Below are 23,760 nucleotides of genomic sequence, written 5' to 3'. Positions count from 1 at the left end.
CTAAATATCTATTTAAAAAGTTATAAAATAACATATATAAAGAAAATAAAAGAACAAATATTAAAAAAATAAGAACAGCAACAAGTAAAATAGAAAACATACAATAGAGAAGATCAACAAAGATAAAACATGGTTCTATAACCACCTGCACCGCTCCCCTACTATGTAGAATAATAAAGAAATGCAGAGTAAGTTTAACTAACCAATATCAGGAATAAAAGAGAAAATATCGTTATCATTACAGAGTCCATAGATACTAAAAGATAAAAGATTATAAAAAACTTTACATCAATAAATTTCACATTTGTAATAAATCACCAAGTTTTATGCTCAACATTATGTGCATATTATGTATCTGTTATATTTCAATTAAAAATTCAAGAAAATATGCACCTTACAAAGTCCCGCAGCACAAGAAGAAAAAATTTGTGAACAATTCTGTATCTATTTTAAAATTGAATCAATAATTAAAAACCTTCTCAAAAACAAAATTCCAGGTCCAGTTGGTTTTGCTGGTTGATTTAAACAAATTAACATCTACCTTAAACAAATTCTTCTAGAAAATAGAAAAGAGAATGGAAAACACCCTCCAGCCCACTTTATCAGGCCAACATAACCTTGTTATCAAAGTATGACAGGGGCATTAGTAGAAAGAAAAACTGCAGCCCAGTTGCATTTACAAACATAGGTGCCAAAGGTCTAAGTAAAATGTTAGGTAAATGAATACAGAAATATGTAAGAAAGAGAGCTAATGTGTAATAATTAAGGTGAGTTTATTTCAGAAAGGAAGGTTAGTTTAACATTCACAAGTGCAATCAGTAATGCAGGTAATCTATAGTGACAGCAGTAGACCAGAAGGTGCCCGGGGCTGCGTGCAGGGGAGGGTGCGAGGAGAGGGACTGCAGAGAGGACTGCAGAGGAGCACAAGGAAGCTTTCAGGGGGCGGGATGAGTGTGTTCATGACTTTGAGTTCAGTGATGGTTTCACAGGTACATACATACTGGTCTGTGAAAATCATCAAACTCTATACTACAAATATGTGCAGCTTGTTGTATGCTACCATACCTCATTAAAGTTGTTTTTAAAAAATCGTTGTAATTTACTATAGTTACAGAAGAAAGAATCCACATGATTATCTCAACAGATTTAAACAAAATATTTGATACAAGTCAACTTCCATTCACGATTTAAAAAAATAATTCTTGGCTAATTATGTAGCTAGCTATAACCCTTATAGCTATAGGTTATAGGTTATAGGTTAACTATAACCCTTAAACTGATAAAGAGTATCTTTTTAAAGACCCCTATAGCAAAATATCTTAATTCAAGGTAAAACAGTGAAAATTGTGCATGTGAGACTGGGAACAAGACAAAGATGCCTTCCTGGTACCACTTCACCTCCTGCTCCATTATGCCCGTGATGTGGGCGACATTGACCATGACATCAGATACAGACTTGAACTATGCAGATTAACACCATTCCCTGTGTTCAGTGTATGATTCAGGAAAGGGCAGGGATAAGCCAGTCAATGCACTCCGATGCCCCACTCCCAGTAATTGTGGCAACGGCAACATGATATTTAAATTGGTCCAGTCAAAGGAAGCCAAGAATTTTGTCTGGGAGAACAGAAGCTCCCCATTCCCATGGGGAGTGAGGCACAAGGATGTCATGTTGGTAAGTGCTGCAGCCATCTCTAATCAATGAGGGGAGCCATGGGAGAAGACAGAGTGCAAACAATCACAGAGAAATAGAGCCCCGTGAAGAATCACTCAGTTGTGTGTATGAAAAAAGAGTCCCTTTATTTTGTGAGCTAGGGCAATTCTGATTCTCTGATATCTGCAACCCAAAGCCTCCTAACTAATTTGCTGCAAAAAGTACCATAATTAGTGCAGAGCAGTGGATACAATAAGGAAGACAAGAGTAAAAAGAATATATGTTCTAAAAGAAAATACAGATAGTCAAAAGTATGGTAGAAAGTCAGAGACCAAAAATGTCCTGAAAGGATTGTTAGGATCAAATGAAATAAAGTATGTAAATCACGTAGCACAGAGTCAGAGGCACACCAAACTATCAAACTATCGTCATTAACTGTAGACAGCAAGAGCTAACGGCGCAGCAGGCTGTGTACAGTGCCCAGGGAGGTGGGAACCGGTCTTTCACAGCAAAAGTATTTTCTTATTATTTGAAATTATATTAACTCTCTTGAGCAGATGGTCTTAAAGTTCAGGTGCCAATGAATGAGAAAAGTTAGCTTTTACTGAGAACCAATATTTGCAACTTTATATACATTTGTTTTTCATAATGACTCTGGGAGACAGGCATAATTCAAAACTGACAGATAAGGAAACACATTCAGAGATTCAGCAGCATTTAAATGGGGACAGCTGGGCTCTGAGCACGGCCCTGCCCCAAGCCCAAGCTCACGCTCCACCTCAGGCCACCTCTGTAGTGATGTGAGACGAAACTCAAAGGTGCACATGAATTATATCAACTGAAATAATTCACATGTCAGAAAGTAACTGCAGTTCCTGGGTGCGCCCTATATTTTAGCAATTTTTCTTCTGTAGATTTCAGATCCATTTCATAATAATAAAGTGATTTACTGGTCAGAACATGATAAATGCGCGGATTCCACAAAATAAATATTTTTGGGAAGAAACCACCCTGTATTATGTCAGTCGTTCGGAGAATAGCTTCCTAGCACAAGTGAAACTAATCTGGATTCTTTAAAACATTTTAGGGAGATTTTTTAACAGCATTTATAACTAGATCTAGGAAAGCATGGATGTTAGAAAGAACGGATAATTGTACAGTCTTCAGAGCTATTGTAAGATAAAACATGGAACCAGTTGGATAAACACCACATGAAAGAAAAAATTAAAATTTTTAAAATTATTTTCTTTCACAGAATAGAGGACTAGACTAGCAAATAAAGACTATTTAAATTATTCTCCTAAGTACTGCTATTTTGAAAATTTATCTTTTAAGGATACAAATCAAGACCTCCTCAAATCATATACATTCTCCAAAAGTTATAATAAGACAGAAAAACAAGTGATATGAATAAATAACAATTTCATATCTAATTATTTTTCCTATTAACATTCTAAATGGCTTGTGAACTCTACAATCAATATATTATATAACATATTGTGTTTTTTATTTTTTTAATTTTTAAAGAGAGATTTTTAAAAAAGATTTTATTTATCTAGTTTTAGAGAGAAGGGAAAGGAGGGAGAAAGAGAGGGAGAGAAACACGATGTGTGAGAGAAATGGCAAACGGTCGCCTCTCCCAGGCCCCCACCTGGGGACCTGGCCCACAACCCAGGCATGTGTCCTGACTGGGAATCAAACCAGCAACCTCTTGGCCCACAGGCCAGCGCTCAATCTACCGAGACACACCAGCCAAGGCATATTATGTTTTTTAAAAAGTAAGAGGTTGATCTGGGCCATAAGATATATATGAAAGGATGCTATTGAATTTTGTAATTACAGTATGAAAATTCATCTGCCATTCCACAGTCTTTGGATATCTAATGTCAGTGTTATATGATGCCATCTCCCATGGAAGCAGGCACTGCCATGGTGAAAAAAACAGTGTTAGTAAAATTAGTAAAATTTGACTCTTGCCTGGAACTGTAATGGCCTACCTGGCTCGGTGCCCTTGCTTCTCTTTCTCTCCGAGCCGAATCTACTAAATTAAGCCTGACTTATAGCTATGCATCTGATTCTGGGGCCAACTCCAGCCCTCGGCAGGGGGGATAACATAAGAAATCCTTTGTGGAGACATTCCTGCCTCTGCCCTGAATTACTGTTATTCTGATTTTACTCCAGTCCAGTGTGACTGGGTTCCTTGCCTTGTATACATTTCCAGTGGTTTCTTACTGTGAAGTCTCAATCTCCTTGTTAGGGGTCCCTAATACTTAAGAGGACATTCCAACAATATCCAATATCCAATTCCTGTTGGAAGAAACCTTTTTTTTAGGACTACCTCGTTATTTGGGCCACTTCCTAAATTATTTAGAACTTGGACTCTGTTAGGACCAGATTCCTCACCAGTCCACACCATCCCCTCCCCAGCAACACCTATGGGTGAACTATAAATCTACTTTTCAGATTCATGGGAGGCAGTATGGCACAGTGGTTGAGAGTGTTGTTTCTGCAATGAGGGTCCCTGGGCCTGAAAGACAGAACAGCTACGAATGACTCTGAGTGACATTCTTAACCTCTGTATAACTTGATTTCTTCATCTCCAAAATGGAGACAAAGACAGCATCTACCTCCCATACAAGTAATCTATAGATAACACATAATACTGTGTCTAGTAAATAATGAACACTCCATAAACGTTAGCTGTTGCTGTTATTATGGTTTCCATCTTTCCATCTATGGAACAATAGGCTATATTACTATCTTTTGACCTTGCTTAAGGTTCAAGATTTGCCTGCTCCCATGTGTTTATGAATTTCTGATCTACTTCTGTACTTGTATGTGAAGCATTCCTTCCTAATTCATAGTAAATGCGATCACTTTCCCGAAAGAAAATAAGGAACTGAAAATCATTACTTGCATCTGTCTTCCCTCCCCTGCCCTCCCCTCCCCTCTTCCCGTCTCCCCTTCCCTTTCCAAGACCTGTTTATAGTTCTCTGCATCTATGAGATGCTATTTTATAGCCACTCTGCCATCATGGCTTGTCTTGAAGAGCAGTTAGGATTTAGCTCTCTGAGCAGATGATTTGAAAGTTTTGCAAAATCAAGCCAAATGTTGGTAGTTTTGAGTACCAGTCTGGTTCATTCCTACAAGGCTGCTTAGATCCTCAACCCTGAAAATGTAAAGCTGTAACCAGATGTAGACTCTGAAAACAGGCATGCAGAGATCTCTGGTTCCCTTTCCACAGTTCCAAATACTTGTGGAATTAAAAAAAACCACACAAATAAATATAAATACTTATTAAATATGAATAAGAATAAAAATGATATAGCATTCATTTACAAGATTTGCTCTTATTTTAAGCAACACTGGTACCATTATTCATACACATAAAAATACCTCAAGTTGATAACATCTTAAAATATCACCACTTATTTCTGATATTTCAAGGCTTTATCATAAAGAACATAACATGTGTGATACCTTCAGAAGCATGGGGCCAGAACTGGTATGTATATTTTAAAAGTCAAGTAAAAAAGATGAGAGAGAGAAAAAGTGAGTGACTAACTCCAGACTCTTGAAAGGAAGAGCTGAACAAGGACCCCAATCCCTAAACACCTAATACTTAGCTAAAATGCCTTTAGAAAAAGAAAAACTTCTTACTCATTCTTTGAAAAAAGACACCCTAAACACACATAGGTATTAAGGCTGGATTTAAAACTGAAGGTATCTCTGAAGGTCCAATTTGGAACCCAAAGTAGCCAACTTCCAAATTCAACTCTCATTCAACATTTGTACCTCCTAGCTCTCAGATAGATCTTAGAAAATATGTATCTTTAGCAAAATAACAAGCTCTTACCCAATTTCATAGATTCAGACAGCTTTTTATTATTCCAGCCAAAGGTATTAATAAAAATCCTAAATTGTTTTAGAAAAGCTTTATCACATTTCCTCAAGCATCAAAATGAGTGTGCTACTAAGATTTATCCTGGGTAATAGGAATGCTGTATAATTTTCAATGTCATTTCTGAAACTCTAGCTTAGGAATAATTTTTATACTGTGCTTCTGTAGTTCCCTAAGTGTTGATTCACTGTAAGCGGTGGGGGTGAGGGCTTAAAGGAGGGGTGTAGCTGCTGCCAAATCTCAACCTGGGCAAGAAAATCAAATTGTGAAAGCCTCTGTGTTCCACTGCCGGGGCCGAACTCTGTCACCTCTTCTAGTATTTACTTCTCGGTTTCACGTGGGGATTGATTACACAAACTCCTCTGCTGACCCTCAGCCTATGAATTACCCTGCTGTTGCTTTACAGGAGCGCATCACAGAACGCACATTCACAGCTGTTTCAAATCAACACTTCTTTCTTATCAGAAATGGCTCCACTCTTTTCCTGACATCAATACATTATTGAAAGTTCTGTACTGTAAATTCTTTGTCCTTCCTGACTCTGCCCTTCCTTGCTGCCCGCAGCCAGTAATCACAACAAATTGTCTGTCAGAGGAAGCTGCAGTCTCACAAATGCACGTAGAAATTCCAGACGCTCAACATCTTTGAAAGATGGGCCCAGACTGATCTGGCAGAATCCATTTTTACTCACTTGGGTATTGAAATATTTTGTTTTGAATTCTGAACATGGGGCTGGCTACCAGGTTCCAAAGCATCCAGCATGTCACACGAATTTACGGTGACAGGGAACAACTTGGGCCACAGTGGTGCCGCTCTGGGATTTCTGCAATAAATACAAGTAATTAAGACCAGCCCGTTTGTTATACAACACTTCATTTTTCCACAAACTTTCCCATATTTTCTTTAAATGTTTAAGTTAAAGTAGGCACCAAAGCAGCAGTTCCACTGGAGTAAAACATGAGTTAGACGCAGTAGGGAATTTGGTTCAACACCAGCCTGCCCTCCACGCCCTGGGCTTCCCGCAGTTTTTCATCTCGGGTTCGCTTTCCTGTATTTCTTGGCATCTTCTGGCATGTCTCTCCTCTCTGTTGTGCAATGTATTCAGAAAATAAATGTGTAGTTTATTATTTGTCTGAGAAAGAAATAAAGAGGAAAGAAATGCTTAAAACCCTCAAGAGCCAAAAAAGATTACCACTAATTGGGAATAATCTTTGTCATTGGGTCCTTAGTAGTATAATCGATATATTATCCACTTATTTCCTTTAAAAGCTGTCAAATAGAAAGATCATTAGCAGTTTAACTTTTGAATACAAGAGAGAAAGTTACAAATGATGCCAGAAGATTTAGTGTCCCACAACAGAAACACAAACACGCAATTGATTAGAACCTCATTGGGACACTAATGTTCCTGAAACCTAATAAGTACATACAAAAACCTGAAATATGACAAAAACTGTAAAGAGAGGCCAATCCTGTCACTCCTCATCTATTAAAAGAAAAAAAAAGCATTATTACTGAAGTTTGTAACCAACCTTTTAAAATACCCTTAATATTTTTCTTTTCTGTGTGATTTCAACAGTCAAAAATATCATGGTTTATTTTTAAATCATCCTATTTAACCATGGAAAAAACGTGCAAGACCCAGTCACATCACCAGATTCTTTTCTGCTCTAATCCCTCTGCTCCGCCCTTTTTCCCTGGCTCGCGGCAGAGACGCACAGCTGTGCTGTCCACAGCTGTATCAGGAACTGCTAGAGGGCAAGTACCATGTCCCATCACTGTGTATACCTAGTAACTAAACACGATGCCCAGCACACTGCAGACATTCAACTGTTACCTGAAAGGATTGGCACTGACACTCACAGGTCCAGTTAAAGAGCCCTGTCTCTGCTGTGCACCCAGACTGGTGGTCCCTTTCCTGGCCATCTTTCAACCCTTTGGGATTTGAGGACTAACCAGTTCAACCACAAGCAGGAATGGATTTGAGAGCCAACTTCCTTCTCCGTCCCACCTACGTTTTTGCCCCACAAACACAATCTCTAATGTCTGGAGCTACTACTGTACAATATGAAGTACTTTCACGGATGTTTTTAGCTGACCCTCACAACCACCTTTGTAGTTAGGTAAGGCAAACATAATACCCATTTAACACATAAGGAATGAGAGGTTTAGGAAGGTTAAAGAATTTGGTCTGGGTCACACAAAGAGAAAATGCTTTTTGCAATCTTAGCATTAAGACCAGACTAACAGTAACAACACCAGTAATATCAACGTTTCCATGTGGAACCTGGGGACAACCCACTTCCAAATGCCCCTTATATTTGGGATCTGCTTTGTCTTTCTTTCACTCTCTTCCATATATTATTGCTCACATATTTGAAATACGCCCAATGCAATGCTTTAATACAGATAATAATATTTGTTAAATAAAAAACAGCACCACTGTACTCATGGAATGTAAAAAAACATGAGCTCTTCCAAACATCACGAAGGCAGTGTCTTTGGGAAGCTTTTTCTCATAGGAACTAACGTCTGCTGAATTACTAGGAAAACTGCCTCCCAAATTAAAGATGAACCAATTAAAATTATACTAGAAATGAGTGAGAATTAAAGTTCTTTTAGTCAACTGGTTTTCAGGCTTCTCCCTTTAAAAGTAATTCTGACAGGAATTAAAATTTTAGTGGCAAATCATGCAAAACAAGTCAGTAGTCTGGGCTCAACTAGAAGCAGAAAGCGGTTCTACAACCATTTGTAACAGTGTTGTAGAAGCTAGCGCTTCAGACAATTTAAATTTATAGTGCTATCTAAATTCTAGGTCATAGACAAACCAAGCTCTCAAATTCCTGAAGTTCTCTCTGAATAGCTAATAGGAAAAGTGGTCTGGAAAAAGTCCAAAAGAAGCTTACACCCAGATTCATTCTGCAATTTTTATAAATTACATTTTTGGAAAAAGGTATGAAGTAAAATTATAAAGATAGGCTTTTTCTTAGTTATGTATTTTACTTCTAAGGAGAGTAGCTTTTTCTTATATTAGAGATTTTCAATTTTCACCATTTAAAGTTAATTGAACAACATTGTTGGTTGAAAATTCAATGAAATTCAATTTAAAAATTTAAAATTCAACTGTCAGACTAATGGGACTGGTTCCAACTTTTGCCATTTTCCCAAGATAAGCTCACTGTTTTTGCTTCTAATGAGACAGAAATGGAACGGCACACACTGATACTCCAGCTTGGGTGTGGAGACATGGCTCCCAATGCCGTGGTGGCTGGGCCATCAAGGCTTCAAAGGGAGAGGAAAGCGATTCCACAGAACAGAAGAAGAATTTTGGGATGGGGCAGTTAACAGACAAGGCTCAGAGAAGAGGATAGTGAAAGCCTTGTATTTTGCATGGGGATCCTTACAAAAACTCAAAATGCTTGGCCAAGGCGTGTGCCGTAAAAAACGGGAAGGGTAGAACTTCACACCAGACTGACATTGAAAATCAAGGTGGCCTTCAAAGACACAGGAGGGGACCACACAATGTAAGGCCTAGGAATTAGAAATAGTGGGGAGAACTTTAGATTTTCATGGGTTAAAAACCACTAGTGTCCATGCTAACTACACGTGGATTTCTGACAGGAGAGGCAATTCCTGGAAAAATCTGGGTTATATGGCAAATAATCACTAGGGATAGCCCACCAACACAAATGTTAGATAAATCAGTTTATAAATTCTATCTTTTCTCTGACTTCCACCACCCTTCCAAACATGAACCCACTGAGAAGTCAGACAGACCTCAAGTCTTACCCTGGCTCTGCCCTATCCTAGCTGTGAGACTTGAGCTAGTCACATAACTTTTCTAAGCCTTACTTTCTTCTCAACAAAAATGAAATACACGTTTTGCAGTAGCTGGTGTATAGTAAGTGCTCAATAAATACGTGTTAACTGACAAGTTTGTTATGAAAATTGAATGTGATATGGATACCATCTGATATGTTAGTCATGGCTCCTATGCCATTCTGTTGTATGATTAAAGTACCAAAAAATTAACCAGGTTAATTTTCTTTTAAAAAAGCACTCCAACAACTTATTCTTCAATTATTCATTTCAGACATTTTACTCAATAAAGCTTGCAATGCTACTAGCCAAAAAAAACTCTCAGTTAATTAGAGTAGTGTGCTATTACTTTTCATCTAATAAAGCAATGAAGCAGGGAGTTAAGAGTTTAATGATGTATAATTATGCTTTTTCTTACATGAAAATATAGAAACCTATTTCTTAGACTACATTAGCCAGCTATTGACATAACAATCCCATAGAGCAAAGCGTCCCAAACTCATGGCTCATCACAAACTTATGCTCATGCAGATGGGTCTGTATGCTGACTGAAGTCTGGCATGTGTAGGCAGGGCTCGGGTGGGTGGCTCTGCTTCATGCTGAGGGTTTGGCTCAAGGTTCACTCCACCTGTGTTCACTCTGGGATCTAAGCTGATGGGGCAGCAGCTGCCCAGGAAAAGTTCTTCTTTTGCCAAATTACCAGAGTGTAAAACCAAAGGTAAACCATGCAAGTGTATTTGAGGCTTTATGCCACACCCACTAACATTCCATTGACTAAAGCAGTCTCGTGGCCAAACCATCAGCAGAATGGGGGCTGAACAATAATCAGAAAGTACCTAACAATGAATACTAAACTCTTAACTAGTTGGATGTAATTGCATTATTTCTACACGGAGTTAAATTCACATTATGAGACTCGGAAAGGAAAGATCTATGGTAACCAAGGAGAAGATTCTGGAGAGATGTGCTAATAGAGATGAAAATTCTAACATTCCAGTTATTAAATAAAAGAGGTAACTCAGCCTTCAGATATTTATTTATAATTATATAGGAAATAATTTCAAGCATGTTTTACATGTTTCAATTGAATCAAACTTCCTCTTTAATCAAACTGCTATGTCAAACCATCAAAATAATTGATCTTATTATTAAAATAAAAAGTAAGAAATCTTTGCTATTTTGTGAGATTTTTCACTTGAATAAACCTCTGTCATTTAAAAAATGTATAAGTGTATCTAGGGAAAGCTCTAACATACCTCACTTACTTGAAAGAAACTTTGCAAAAGCCACTGAGATTGACATCAAAAGGAAATGAAAACGTTAAGCCAATGGAAGCACTTTGAAGCTTAAGCATTTTCAACAAATTTGAAATTCTAGGTTGAGAAAATAATAGACAACAAAAGTATATTTAGTCAAAAGAGCACCAGTCTGTTTTCAATCATCCTATAAATTATTCAGTGAAAGCTGAGAAAAATGATTTTAATTAAGAAAGATTACTGTTGGATATTAATGATAAAATATGCTGACAATATTTAAAATCTATGTGGTGATAACAGGAACAAAGATTTCCTTAGCAATATAAACAAGTAAGTTCAACAGAAAATTTGATTTCTGGAGCTCCACTGTCCTGTAACTCGGAGCCCCAGTTATAAGAATATCAAATATCTGTTTTAAATACTGGAGACTACTTAGGACCAGTTGCTTTGGTAAAAACCTTACGAATTATCTTAAGTACTGAATAGAGGGTACAGCATTAGACATTAATTCTAATGAACTAATCTGTGAATCAGCATATTATTTTAAAATCTAACATATTATCATTTCTATTCTATGTTTTCATAGTCTACCTCTTTTCAGGAACCTGCAATACATCTGCTGATCTGAACAAGTCTCAAATCCAACTCACCGTGGTGGCATTCAAAACCCTCCATTATGTTGTCCCAACTTACTTGCTGTTGTCCCATGAGTACAATACTCTTGCTAAGAAGCTCTAGTGATTCAAAAACATATCTTAAGCATGTATTCCTCAATTTCAAAACTTAGACATCTAGTGCCTCCATACAATATTTGTCCCATTTTTAAGGTCCAACTCAAGCCCCACCTCTCACACTGATGATTTCTTAGTTGATCCCAATCTGCCAGGCAGCTCTTCTACCTCTAATCTTTGATAGCATGTACTGTGTGAATTTATCACATAGTTGTCTTGGACTGTTGAACTTTTCACATGTATCTTATCATCCCCTTGTAGATTCTAATGGCTTTGCATGTAAATTCCATATCCAAGATTGCCCATCCAAGACTCATTCTCCATTGGTTCCTTAGGAATAGAATCCACATTTTGCTTACATAGCCATGCACCCAGTTAAAAATACCCACCTTCCGAAATTCCCTGGCACACAGAAATGCCCATGTGACACTAGTTCTGACTAAAGAGATAAGAACAGAAGAATATTTGTAGAGACCTTCGGAAAAGCTACTGATTTCCCAATAGAAAGAAACAGAAAGATGCATATGGTGCTTGGAAGAAGAGTCTCACATGATCAGGACAAAAGCCATACATTAAGGACAAAAAACCTGGGACATGGATGATATCATCACACCTCTGTACCAGCCCTAGACTGTCTCCTTCCAGACTTCTCGTTTTCTTCTGAGAAAAAATAACTCCTGTTTGATTGAGCTACTTTAATTAGATTTCCATTACATACAGCAAAATGGCGATCCTAAGTGATGTGCTATTCATAACACTATTATGAATAAATTTTTTAAAATAATTACCAGTTGTTTAACACTTAGCATTGTGTTAGTATGCAGAAAATACAAAAATACATGTGCTCTCTGCTCTCCAAAAGTTATCAGTTAAAGAAAAGGCCCACAAAATATAAATGCTTAATACGAGTTGGGTTATGACTCACTCAGTCAATAAATAATTACTGAGCACATGTACATATACATGTAGCACATCAGCAGAGGGACCTAAAGGATAGAAAGGTAAATCAGTCAAGAATTATTTCCTCAAAGAGCTTACAATAGGTATATATATCTCTTGTAATATTTTACTATCTGGTATAAAACCTATCTATGCAGTATAGATATGTATCTGATGGTATGCATATCTATTACAATATTTACAATATCTATTGTAAAACCTTACTATACAATAGATATGATCTGATGGATATGCTAATAACTGTCAAAGTACAGGACTAAGCACTACAAAAATAAAGCGCTAATTAAATACTACCTACAAGGAAGACAAACCTACTGATTGAGATTAAGAAAGGGCTCTTGCACACAGAAGGTACACTTGTGAAGGATACTGAAGAGTGGGTAAAATGTAGGCTTGTGGGAATGGGGAGTGGGTGAAGGAGCATTTAGGTATTAAGGGATAAGAAAGAAAAACTAGAAAAAAGGTAATAAGATTTTGGGCTGGAATAATGGTGGCTTTATTAACAGAACTAAGGAACACTGAAGAAGGCGCATATTTGGGAAGACAAATAAAGTGTTGGAGACTGTACTGAGTCTTAGGAACAAAACAAACAGAGGAAGCCAGCTTTCCTTCATCCCTCACCTCACTCCAGGTACTGTTCTCTTCTCCTCGTCACACCCTGCTGTAGGCATGGGTATGACAGTTATCTCCCTGACAACCTCACTTGCATCCCATCATCTTTGCTCTAAGCTGCCTTTAACACGTTAAAGATCCATCGGAAATAAATACTACCTGACATAACTAACAATGAAAATCTCAAGCTGTGGCTGTTTAAATCTAATTAAAATCAAATAAAATTTAAATTCCATTATCAATATCATTAACCACATTTTCAGTGCCCAGTGGCCACATACACTGGACAACGGGAGAATACTTCCATAAGCGCAGAAAGTTCTATTGAACGGTAATGACCAAGAGTCTTTCTCTTTGAAGGTCAGGAATAAGGCAAGAAAGCCCTATTATCATCCCGATTTTCAATAGTTTTCTAGACTAGGTTTGAACCTATAATATAAGTCAATAATGGGAAATGAGATCTAAATAGTGGAAAGGAATGATTATCTCTATGGCAAATAAAATTAAAATGTTAGAAAATGATTAAAAATTAGGATATAAAACAAATATAATCAAATTCACATATATTTGTACTTGCAATAATCAGAAAATATAAGAAAAAGTTCCCATTTACAATAGCAACAAAGGATAAAATATTTTGAAATAAACTTAAAAAGAGTATAATTGCTACATGAATAAAAATGTCAATAAGAGGTAAAAATAAGATACAGATAAATATTATGTTATGGTTTTTTCTAGATTTATTGAGAAATTATTGACATAACATTCTGTAAGTTTAAGGTGTACAACATGGTGATTTGATATATGTATATATTGTGAGTTGATTACCTCAGTAAGATTAGTTAACACATCCATCATCTCATTGTTACCATTTTTTGTGTGATGACAATATCTAAGATCTATTCTCTTAGCAACTTTCAAGTATACAACACAGTATTGTTAACTAGTCACCATATTTTATATTATTTAATGGGGATCTATTATAAATGTCAATCCCCCAAACTAATTTTACATTTAACATAATTCCAATTAAAAAATTCAAGTTGCAACTTGAAAAATTATTCTCCAATTTATATGGAAACTGACCAGCTGTTAGAGTAGCCAAAAAACTTTGAGAAAAAAAGAGGTTTTGCTCAACCAGATACCATATAAAGCATGTTACAAGCAGTCAGTAATTAAAACAGTATGGATCTGGAACAGTAATAGATTAATGAAACAAAATTTATAAGTCTAGGAACAGACCCAATTATTTATAAGGGTTATTGTTTATAATAAAACTAGTATTTCAAAATAGTAGAGGGATGAATACTTAAAGGGTTTTAGAAATAAACAAAGATTACTTTCTCATAATATATAAATTCTATATTGGTTAAAGTTGTCAGTCATAAACCATCAAAGTACTAGAAGAAAATAGAGCTGAATAATAAAAATATTTATATGGGGGAGGAATTCCTAAGCATGATCCCAAAGGCAGAAGTCACAGTAAGATTGACAGACTGAACTAATAAAAATGTAAAACTTATGTGTAAGGTATTGAACAAACCTCACGATAAACAATTATAAAAGAATTCTCCAAATGACCTAACTTTTATCATCATAAGCTTTGTTGAATGAATGTATTTATTTATACATCAATAAAATGGAATGTCACACAGCCACAGGGACATATATTTATTAACATGAATAAAGAAAGATTATATGTAAGTATGTACAGTGTACTCCTAGTTTTATTAAAAATTGTGTACCTTCCTATATATTTACATGGCTTATTGTTCAATTAAAAGTATGAAAGAATATGAGCCCAACTCTTAATATGAGCTATTTCCAGAGAGTATTATAATAGATGTTTCTTTTTATTTAATCTATATTTTCTAATTTTTCTGTAAGTAAATATGTATTACATAGGTAATAAATAAGAAATATTTTTAAGTTCTTATAGCAAAAATAGCCAAGACATTTTTTTAAAAAGTTAAAGATAGCTTCTAGTAAAATGCAGTTATTTCTAAGTGGTAGGATTACAAGTGATTTAAATTTTTTTACATGAACTTTAAAAACATTTTTGTACAGGAATATATTTACTTTTGTAGTCAAATGTAATAAACCTAGAATTTATCAAATGTGTCTGGCTACTGCAGCTACAAATCATGCACCGCATGGTACAAGGACACGTGCTGACCCCACAGGAGAGCTGACTGTCAGGGGAGACACGTGAGCTCCTCTGTGTCACACCCTTATTGCCCGGGTCAGTATAATAAACCGCGTCAGTGTAATAAAACACGGCGTGTTTTACCATGTACAATGTGCACCTGTGTATATTGTACACCCATGTTTTGGCCCAAAGTTTCAGGAAAAACATCTTTCATTTTAATTTTTTATTGATTTATCATTAGATACTTGTTTTTTGTATTATAAAGGAATTTTAGTATTTATTTTCAAACATATTGTACAAGAAACTTTATGTAACAAATAATTACAAAATGCAAGAACAGATACAAAGTATTTAAGGTACTACCCACATATAATGCGCATCCTTTTTTTTCCCTCAAGAATTTAAGCAAAAAAGTGCACATTACACACAGCGAAATACAGTATGTGTGCCATGTCAGAAATAAAACCATTTTCTTTGTATTCTTTTAGTGTTTTCACTCCTGTTTTGATGCTGGGATCAGGGAAGCAGGTAGTAAAGGCCGGAAAGACAGACCACCACTCACAGGATCATCACTGGGTTGGTCCAGCCCCAGTCCAGCACAGGGAAATGCATTCTCGGTCAGCAGTGCAGGAAAAGGGAGAGCATCTGAGTCATGACTGATTACCAACAGGACAGGTAACTCAAACTGAAATTAAAGGGCAAAACAAAGTAGAAATTCTATGTGCAATTTGATGTTTGATCTAGAACAACTGTCTCCTGTAATGTGAAAAGTAATCCATCCACGTGGTTATCTGAAGATCATGCTCATCCTAAGTGCATTAGCCTGAGGAATCAACAAATCTTCCAAAAGATTCCTGGGTCTCCCAAAATAAATAAAAGTTCTGGCAATATGAAGATCAGTAGGACAACGTCTCTGCAATCCACAATGTGCCTCCACTAACAGACTAGCGTGGCCACAACATCACCAGGACTACTGCACCAAATTCACCTGTTCATCCATTCACCTTCCATGAACACCTACTATGTACCCAGCACTATGACGGGTATGGGTGAAGCTTACAACTAGCCCCTTATCAGCTGTAAACATGTTGCACCCTGACTGAAATCCTGCCAGATAGAAATTAGCTAAAAATAAATGAGAAAAAAAGGAGTAAAGCAGAGTTTTGGCATCGTGAAGGATTACAGGTTTGCTCCCTTTGAATTTTCAAGCACTATGTCCTACCCTTCTGGTCCATTAGAGATAGAAATATGAGTCTTAAAGTCATAGGAGAAAGAGTCCACTGTAATACAATACATACAGAAACAATAGATGTCATGTCAATGTTTAAAACACAAAAAGAGCAGGAGAAAAACTGGTGAGACAAGTTAAACTTATTCTTTGGTAAATGAATCACTTCTAATGTTTAGAAATTAAATGTAATCAGTAACACATGAAAATCTGAACACCATGGTTATCAAAGTAAAATAAAATAAAAATTATGAACTCAAACATAAAACCAACAACACTGCCCACTGACAGAACTCGACACAGCAGATCCCCAAACTGGGCCTCGTGATCGTCCCGGCCCAGCTAAGCAGACAGGCCTGCAACAGGCTCAGCAGCACAGGGACCGACAGTCGCTGGGTTTGTCTCTTAGAACCGAGGACAGGTCTGAATTCTTCATGACGCATATTTCACAACAGGGTCTGGTCATCAGATTTAAACATCACTGTAATGGTATATGTTAACGGTACAATAAAAAAAACACACTTATTTACAACTTTATTTAAATAGATACAATTTGGATTTAGAGCCCAAGTCTTTTTTTCACCATCAGAAAACTATTGCACACTCTGCAGCAGAACTTCCCAAACTTAGGTTCTGTAGATATATAAATAAAGGTCTTCAAATTCTTGATGATGTTTTTCAGAATATATATGCTTTAATTTTTAGGATAATCTTTTAAGAAGAAGTTTAAAGATAGTGTGCATCTCTTGGACGGCCCCACGCGACTGTGTGCTGCAGCAACATTATCATGCAGCACTTTGCATGGACAACCGAGTTCACGGCAGCTGGCACCAGGGACAGCGCGAGAACAGAAGGCCCCCTGGTCCCCACAAGCGCAGCGGTGGGGGAGCCCCATGCCATCTTTGTGCCAGCTCCTCTCAACTTATTAGAAATAAGAATGATCATGCCCTGGCTGGAGTAGCTCAGTGGATTGAGCGCGGGCTGCAAACCAAAGCATCTCAGGTTCGATTCCCAGTCAGGGCACATGCCTGGGTTGCAGGCCCTGGCCCCCAGCAACCGCACATTGATATTTCTCTCTGTCCCTTTCTCTCCCTCCCTTCCCTCTCTAAAAATAAACAAATAAAATCTTAAAAAAAAAAAAAGAATGGTCATGATATGCAAGAATGAATTTTTCTATTCCTGGCTGTAGCAATAATTGCATCATCAGATACCTACTTAATTGAACTAACTTTAGTTCAATTAGGCCAACTTCATCTTTGGGTGAGGAATGAAGCTTTATAGAATTGCCAAGTGATATACATCTTTAAAGCACCGTTCCAAAACTACTCATTGACAGAGCTTTATTAAAGATGAGGCTTGATTAACCCAGCTTCCAGTTAGAGACTTAAAAGTGTTAATATTGTTTGAATAACATACTTATGTAAACAGGCACTTGCTGAGTATTTTCAAAATGCAAATACAGAAACAGATGAACTACAGAAGTAGACCTGTGATAACATCTTTCTACATAATTCCCCAAATCAACAGCTATTTCAGCAAAGCTGTATCAGCCATCCCATTAAATTCATGTTGATCTGAACTGAATTACAATGTTCATTTGAATGATAATGGTTTTGTAATTTTAGTTATGTTTCATTTGTAAATTTATTTTGGTTTTATTCAGTATAAGAGTTGTAAGCATAAAACATTATATGTAGTTTTATGTTTGTGCATACTAAGTAACATAATAAGTGAAATAGGTAAAATAAGTTATTTAAGTAATATTATAATAACAATCTCAGTTAACCCTAAAAGTCCACAGGGATTTCATGTTTTGTAAGAGGTTGGGGCACATCCCCTAACCTGAGGAACACTGCTTTCTGCATACATTAGTTTTTACCTGGGATTTAAGAAAAAAGGAGGTGTGTTAACATGGTTCTCTGCTGGCAGTTTAAATTTACTTCTCGATTTGAAACTAAGTTTCTCTGCATCTTTGCTTCTGCTTTATTCCCCAACTTCAAAGTGCAAACAAAGTTCAATCCGGAGATGGCCTGAAACAGTAGGGAGAGATCAGGAAAGGGAACCTCTTTTGTAACAGCCCTGAATTTTCATTGTTCTCACTTTTTGTCTAAATTGTCAGTTTCTGCAGACACAGGACAACATCGGAAGTCTGGGAGGCTTAACAAATGGCAAATGAAGAAATGAATGGCTCCAGGTCATTTTCTCAACTCATTTTACTCTAGTCTGGTTCAAGGAAAATGCATCCGAACAATGTCTTAATATAGCTATTTTAATTATAAGAAGAAGTATATTTGAAATCTGTATAATTTTGTTAACCAGTGTCAGCCTAACAAATTCAATAAAATCAGAAGTGTATTTCATGTTGACTGAACAAATCGACACAACTGATTAGTAATTATTAACATCCTTGGAGACTAGCCTCTGGAGGAGGCTCTCTAAATGATAAGTGCTAATTCTAAGATGACACGAACAGTATATTCAAATTTACCAACAAAGATAAACATGAGCAACTTTTATCTCCTCTCCATAGAAATCATTAACTATAACATGATGAAAACATCACTCTAAAACAAGAGTCAAAAAATATGAATTAAAATATGCTATATATTAAAAAGCACCATTAAGAGGCATCATCTAAATATATTTTCAAAATCTACTAGTTCACAAAAATGGAAAGATTCCCTCCCTCCCCCAAATATCATATTTTAAGAAAACAGGTTTTTTTTTTTAATTTCTGGGTGGTTCTAACCTAGAAGCCAGCAAACATTCCTAGCTTCATTCTCAGGAACTGATGAAATACATCTGCAAAAATAAACAGCCTGAAAAAGCTGAGCTTGCCAAAATAAATTAAAAATAAAGTGTTTGTCATTTCCTCAATATTTTTTTAATAAAGGAGAAATCGAAAAAAGCTAATAAAGTTCTTGAGATTGCCTCAGTGAACGTATATGACCGCCCCAGACCCACGATCAGACAACAGAGTATCAGGACACCATCTGACAAATAACTAATCCTATAAAGTCTGATTTATGACACAGAATATTGCCCAATATTATATGTAAGGTAACAGTTTTTCTTCTTTTTTTTTCCCCCTATAAGAGGGACCTATACAGAGCCTTGAAAAAATATCTCACTTTCCTTCCAAAGTCTGAACGTAAATTCTTATCAGCAGGCTGTCTTCTAATGAGTTAAGTCAATCACTAAGCCACTATTTCAATTTGTGCTCCTGCAGCAAAGAGGCTTTGGAGCTAAGAAAGTCATTTCTGTTGTAACCTGCTATTCTGGACAGAAACTCATTTCCTGCTCAGCCCTAGGGGTCACATGAGGATGTTGAGCTAATGGAAAGTCATGTCAAGACCAAGCTCCCACAATTAAAGACACACAAATATGCACACACATATGTGTATGGACACACATACACTAACACAATTCTAGGATTTAAAAAGTAAATTGTAATAACCTTAGGAAAGAAAATACAGATGAAGATGCACATAAAGTGAAAATAAGAAATGCAAGACTAAGGACAGTATGTTATTGACATCAGGATCGGAACGGAGAGGGGGAGAGCGGGAGGACAGAGAAAGGGGGAGTGAGAGAAACACTGTAGGACTGCAGAGGGAAAGATAACAAAAAATATTTTTTTTAACTTGGAAACCAAGAAAAAAAAAAGAATTAAAGGGTAAGGGGCAACTAGAAGGCATCCAAGCTTGACATCTCCTTGAACTGGAAGCCTACACAAAACAAATGAAGAACATAAGCCAGGAGACACATTTTACGAATCTGTGTGAGGTCCTGGAACATTCTGTGTTATAACAATTTTAGGATTTTAGAAATTCCACAGGATAGCAAGTTGATTAGCCTTCTCTCTTTAATTCACATTTTGGCCAGTATTCTAATTATGTGTTCAAGGTTGCCCAATATCGATGCAGACAAAAACCTTGAAAGATAAGTTTCAAAGAACAAATGGAAACAATACTACTATAGGAAACTGACCAAAAATATATTATGAACAAAAAATCTAAATTGACAAAAAGTATGGTTTATGATTTATATGTATCATGTCCTACACATTCAACTTTGGAGTACTATGATATAAATTAACATCTTTACTACTGCAGAGTTGTACTAAATATTAAAGCCAAGCTACCAAAAACCTAGCAACCCTTATCCTTAATTTAGGTCAGGCCTCCCTTGATATAAATGTATGCAAGATGCTGGTGATGATTCACTTAACATGTCAACTTGGCTAGACTATAGTGCTTAGTTGTTGGCCAAATACTAATCTAGATGTTGCTGTAAAGGTGTTTCAGAGATATGATCAACATTTACAATCAGCAGGCTTTAAATAAATGGATTATCTTCCATAATGTGGGTAACCTTATCCAATCAACTGCAGATCTTAAGAACGAAGACTGAAGATTCCAAGACAAGGAAGAATTTTGCCTTCAAACTGCAGATAGGAAATTCTACCTGAGTTTTCAGCCTTCAGACTCAAGGCTGATCATCAGCTCCTACCTGAATTTCCAGACTGTCCTACAGATTTAGAGCTTGCCCACTGCCACAGCGATAAACCAATCTCTCTATGTCTATCTCTACCTCTACCTATGTATAGAATGTGTATGTGCATGTGTGTGTATATATAACTTAATAAATTTAAATGAATACACATATAAGTAATGTATATACACACTATTGGTTCTGCTCCTTGGGAGAATCCTGATTAGTGCTCAAAAGATAAATGTATTGTTTTTATCTTAACATTACTCAAGTTTTATAACTTGAGGAAAACATTGGCTATCATCAAATTTACATGGTTTTCAAATTGCTTAAAAAATCTGTGTTAGAACACAGGGTACCTTTGAATGTTCCCTCGATGGTTTACAGCTTTTATTACCCATATTAAGAGTTTAAAAACAGAATGTACCCCCTACATGGGAACATTAATCTGCATTTCTAAGTTATATTTTAGAACACATAAGTACATTTTATTTACTCTGTAATTAAGGAAAAGGTGACAAAGAGGATCTGATTAAACTAAAGTGAAGTAAGTGGCACACCTGTGCCAGGAAACAAAGAAGAGACAGTGATACCATGGAGACTTCATGTAATGCTAATAGGTGCCTGGTATAAAAATACAGGGTGACAGCTGCGAAAACTGTAAGACTCGGGTCTGTCAAAGCATAAAGGATAAATTATCTTGTTTGCAAAGTGCCTCTTAGTATATTAGTTTTGAATCAAACACAATAGAGATATCACTAATTATATCTTTAGCAAAATGACAGGCAACCAAATTAAATAAAAACTTAAAATAGGACGTTTTGGATAGAAACATTTTAGAAACAGCATAGGACTTGTTAAAAAAAAAACAACCTTTCTAATTGGTTAGAAAAACAATTCAAAGTCATTCTCTATGCGAAGCCAGCCATGGCAGCAAATAAGAGATCTAAATTGCAGTTCATGACCTGTGCCTTTAATTCACAACATCATCCATTATAAATATTTAAGAAAATGATTAGCAGGCAAATAAATTACAATGACATTTTGAGCCCAAAGTCCCAAACTTAAAAGTCAAATGCCTTCAATGATCGGAGAGGTAACAGTAATGTGGAAAATGCCAGGTGCACGCCCCATCAGAAGGTAAGTTTACATTAAAACACAGTAACAACTTTATTACATCCCAACAGAATATGTCAGCCCCAGGCTGAATTCAACAAACAGTTGCCAGTTTGTGATCCTTGAACTAGACAATAGAAGTAAATTAGAAGAGTAAATATTGAGTGGCCAAAAAGTTCAATTTAGTTTATTTTTGTACGATGGCTCTAGTAGTGCTTACTTGTCTTTAACTTCATAAAAAACAATTTTGCTAGATTGTATTGTGAACAGCTGTCATGAGTGTGCATTTTTAAAAAACTTTTCAAAGTTGGTGAATTTTGTGCAATCATTTTAATATTGAAGATAGAAGAAGATATGCAACATTTTTGGCTTATTATTTCAAAAAAGGTAAGAATGCAACTGAAACACACAAAAAAACACATTTGTGCAGTGTATGGAGAAAGAAGGTGCTGTGACTGATTGAATGTGTCAAAAATGAGTTGCAAAGTTTTTTGGTACTACTGACATTTTGGCCAAATAATTCTTTGCTGTAGGGCTATCTTATGCATGGAAGATTTTTAGCAGCACCCCTGGCCCCTACCCACTAGAAGCCATTAGCGGGAGAGAGCCGACATACTCAAAATACCCAAATCAAAAAAGTTACTGGTGAAAATGAAAAGTGGGTCTTTTATTTTACGGAAAAAACTAAACAGACTTTTTGGCCAACCCAATACATGAATTAGTAAAAGAGAAGATAGCCATAAATATCTAGAAAATATCCAAACTCTAAAAAGGGGGTTGTGCTTGATAAATACATTACTCATAATTATTGGTATATACTTAACCCTAAAGCAAACCTGTATCACATGAAAAGTTTAAAATTAGCTGCAGATGAGTATCCATAACCCAATTATGTGAGACCCGCTGGTAAATCTGCACAGATTAAAGTCTCTAGGGAGAGGGTTAAACTTTAGGAGTGGAGGAGAATTTCAGGAAAAGGGATTTAGGAAAGGGGTGAAATTACTTGGAAGAGATTACTGAAAAGGAGATACCTGGTGAGGTACACCCAGTCAGCACAGGAGTGTTGAGAGATGGGTCCCCACTGTCTCATGAGCCTGTGCGAGAAGAAAGCACCTCACATCAAGGACTGCCGCCTGATCTGCGAAGAGCCATCAGCTCAAGCTGCCTCGGGAAAGGGGTGGAGAGTAGGTGTGCAGTACAAGTGGTGGAGAGAGGAGATATATAGGAGGGTGTGCCAAGGTTTAGTCAGAACCCAGGGGCAGTGACAAAAAACAACAGGCCTCCCTGTCAAGAACTGAGCCTTCTCTTCCTCACAGATGGCCTATCTGCTTATCTCTGGGTGTCATCTTTTCAGTGCGACTTGCCTCCTGTGGTTCTTCATCTTGCCTTTGACTAAAAAGGTCTCTCTAGGCCCAGATGCTGTCTCACAATTTTTTTTTAGCTCAGCTCCCACAGGTTATTAGCAATATCTACCAGGGCCCAAGAGAGTTCACCCATCACACCGACAAGTTGCTTGGGAGAACACACTCCCTAACCTAAGACAGCAAAGAAACTTCAGAGACATCAAAGGGACTTAGCAGTTCACACTAGGAAACCAGAACAGACAGAATAGGCAGCTTCCACCAAGACCAAGTTAATGGAAGAAACAATTAAAATGTAATCATATTTAAGGGGATACACATAGAGAATAACCACAGAAATTGGGGGCAGTGTAAAAGACACATGAAATCTGGGGTTCAGATAAAGGATGCAAATGGCTAATATTGAAAACAAAAGTAGTAACCTGGAAGATAAAGCAATAATTACAAAAAAATGTAAATTACTGGTGGAACTATGAGGC

At 36.6% G+C, this 23,760-nt stretch overlaps 1 protein-coding gene across 3 annotated transcripts in view; it reads right to left on the bottom strand.

Annotated features, from left to right (window-relative positions):
- Nucleotides 1-23,760, bottom strand: part of ACYP2 (acylphosphatase 2) — a 210,449-nt gene that overhangs the window by 51,962 nt on the left and 134,727 nt on the right. The gene's annotated exons all lie outside the window — the stretch shown is intronic.

This window comes from Phyllostomus discolor, chromosome 6 (genome assembly GCF_004126475.2).
Source record: "Phyllostomus discolor isolate MPI-MPIP mPhyDis1 chromosome 6, mPhyDis1.pri.v3, whole genome shotgun sequence".
Taxonomy (NCBI): domain Eukaryota; kingdom Metazoa; phylum Chordata; class Mammalia; order Chiroptera; family Phyllostomidae; genus Phyllostomus; species Phyllostomus discolor.
Note: the sequence above shows the minus strand (reverse complement) of the source record. Positions and strands in the feature narration are given on the sequence as shown.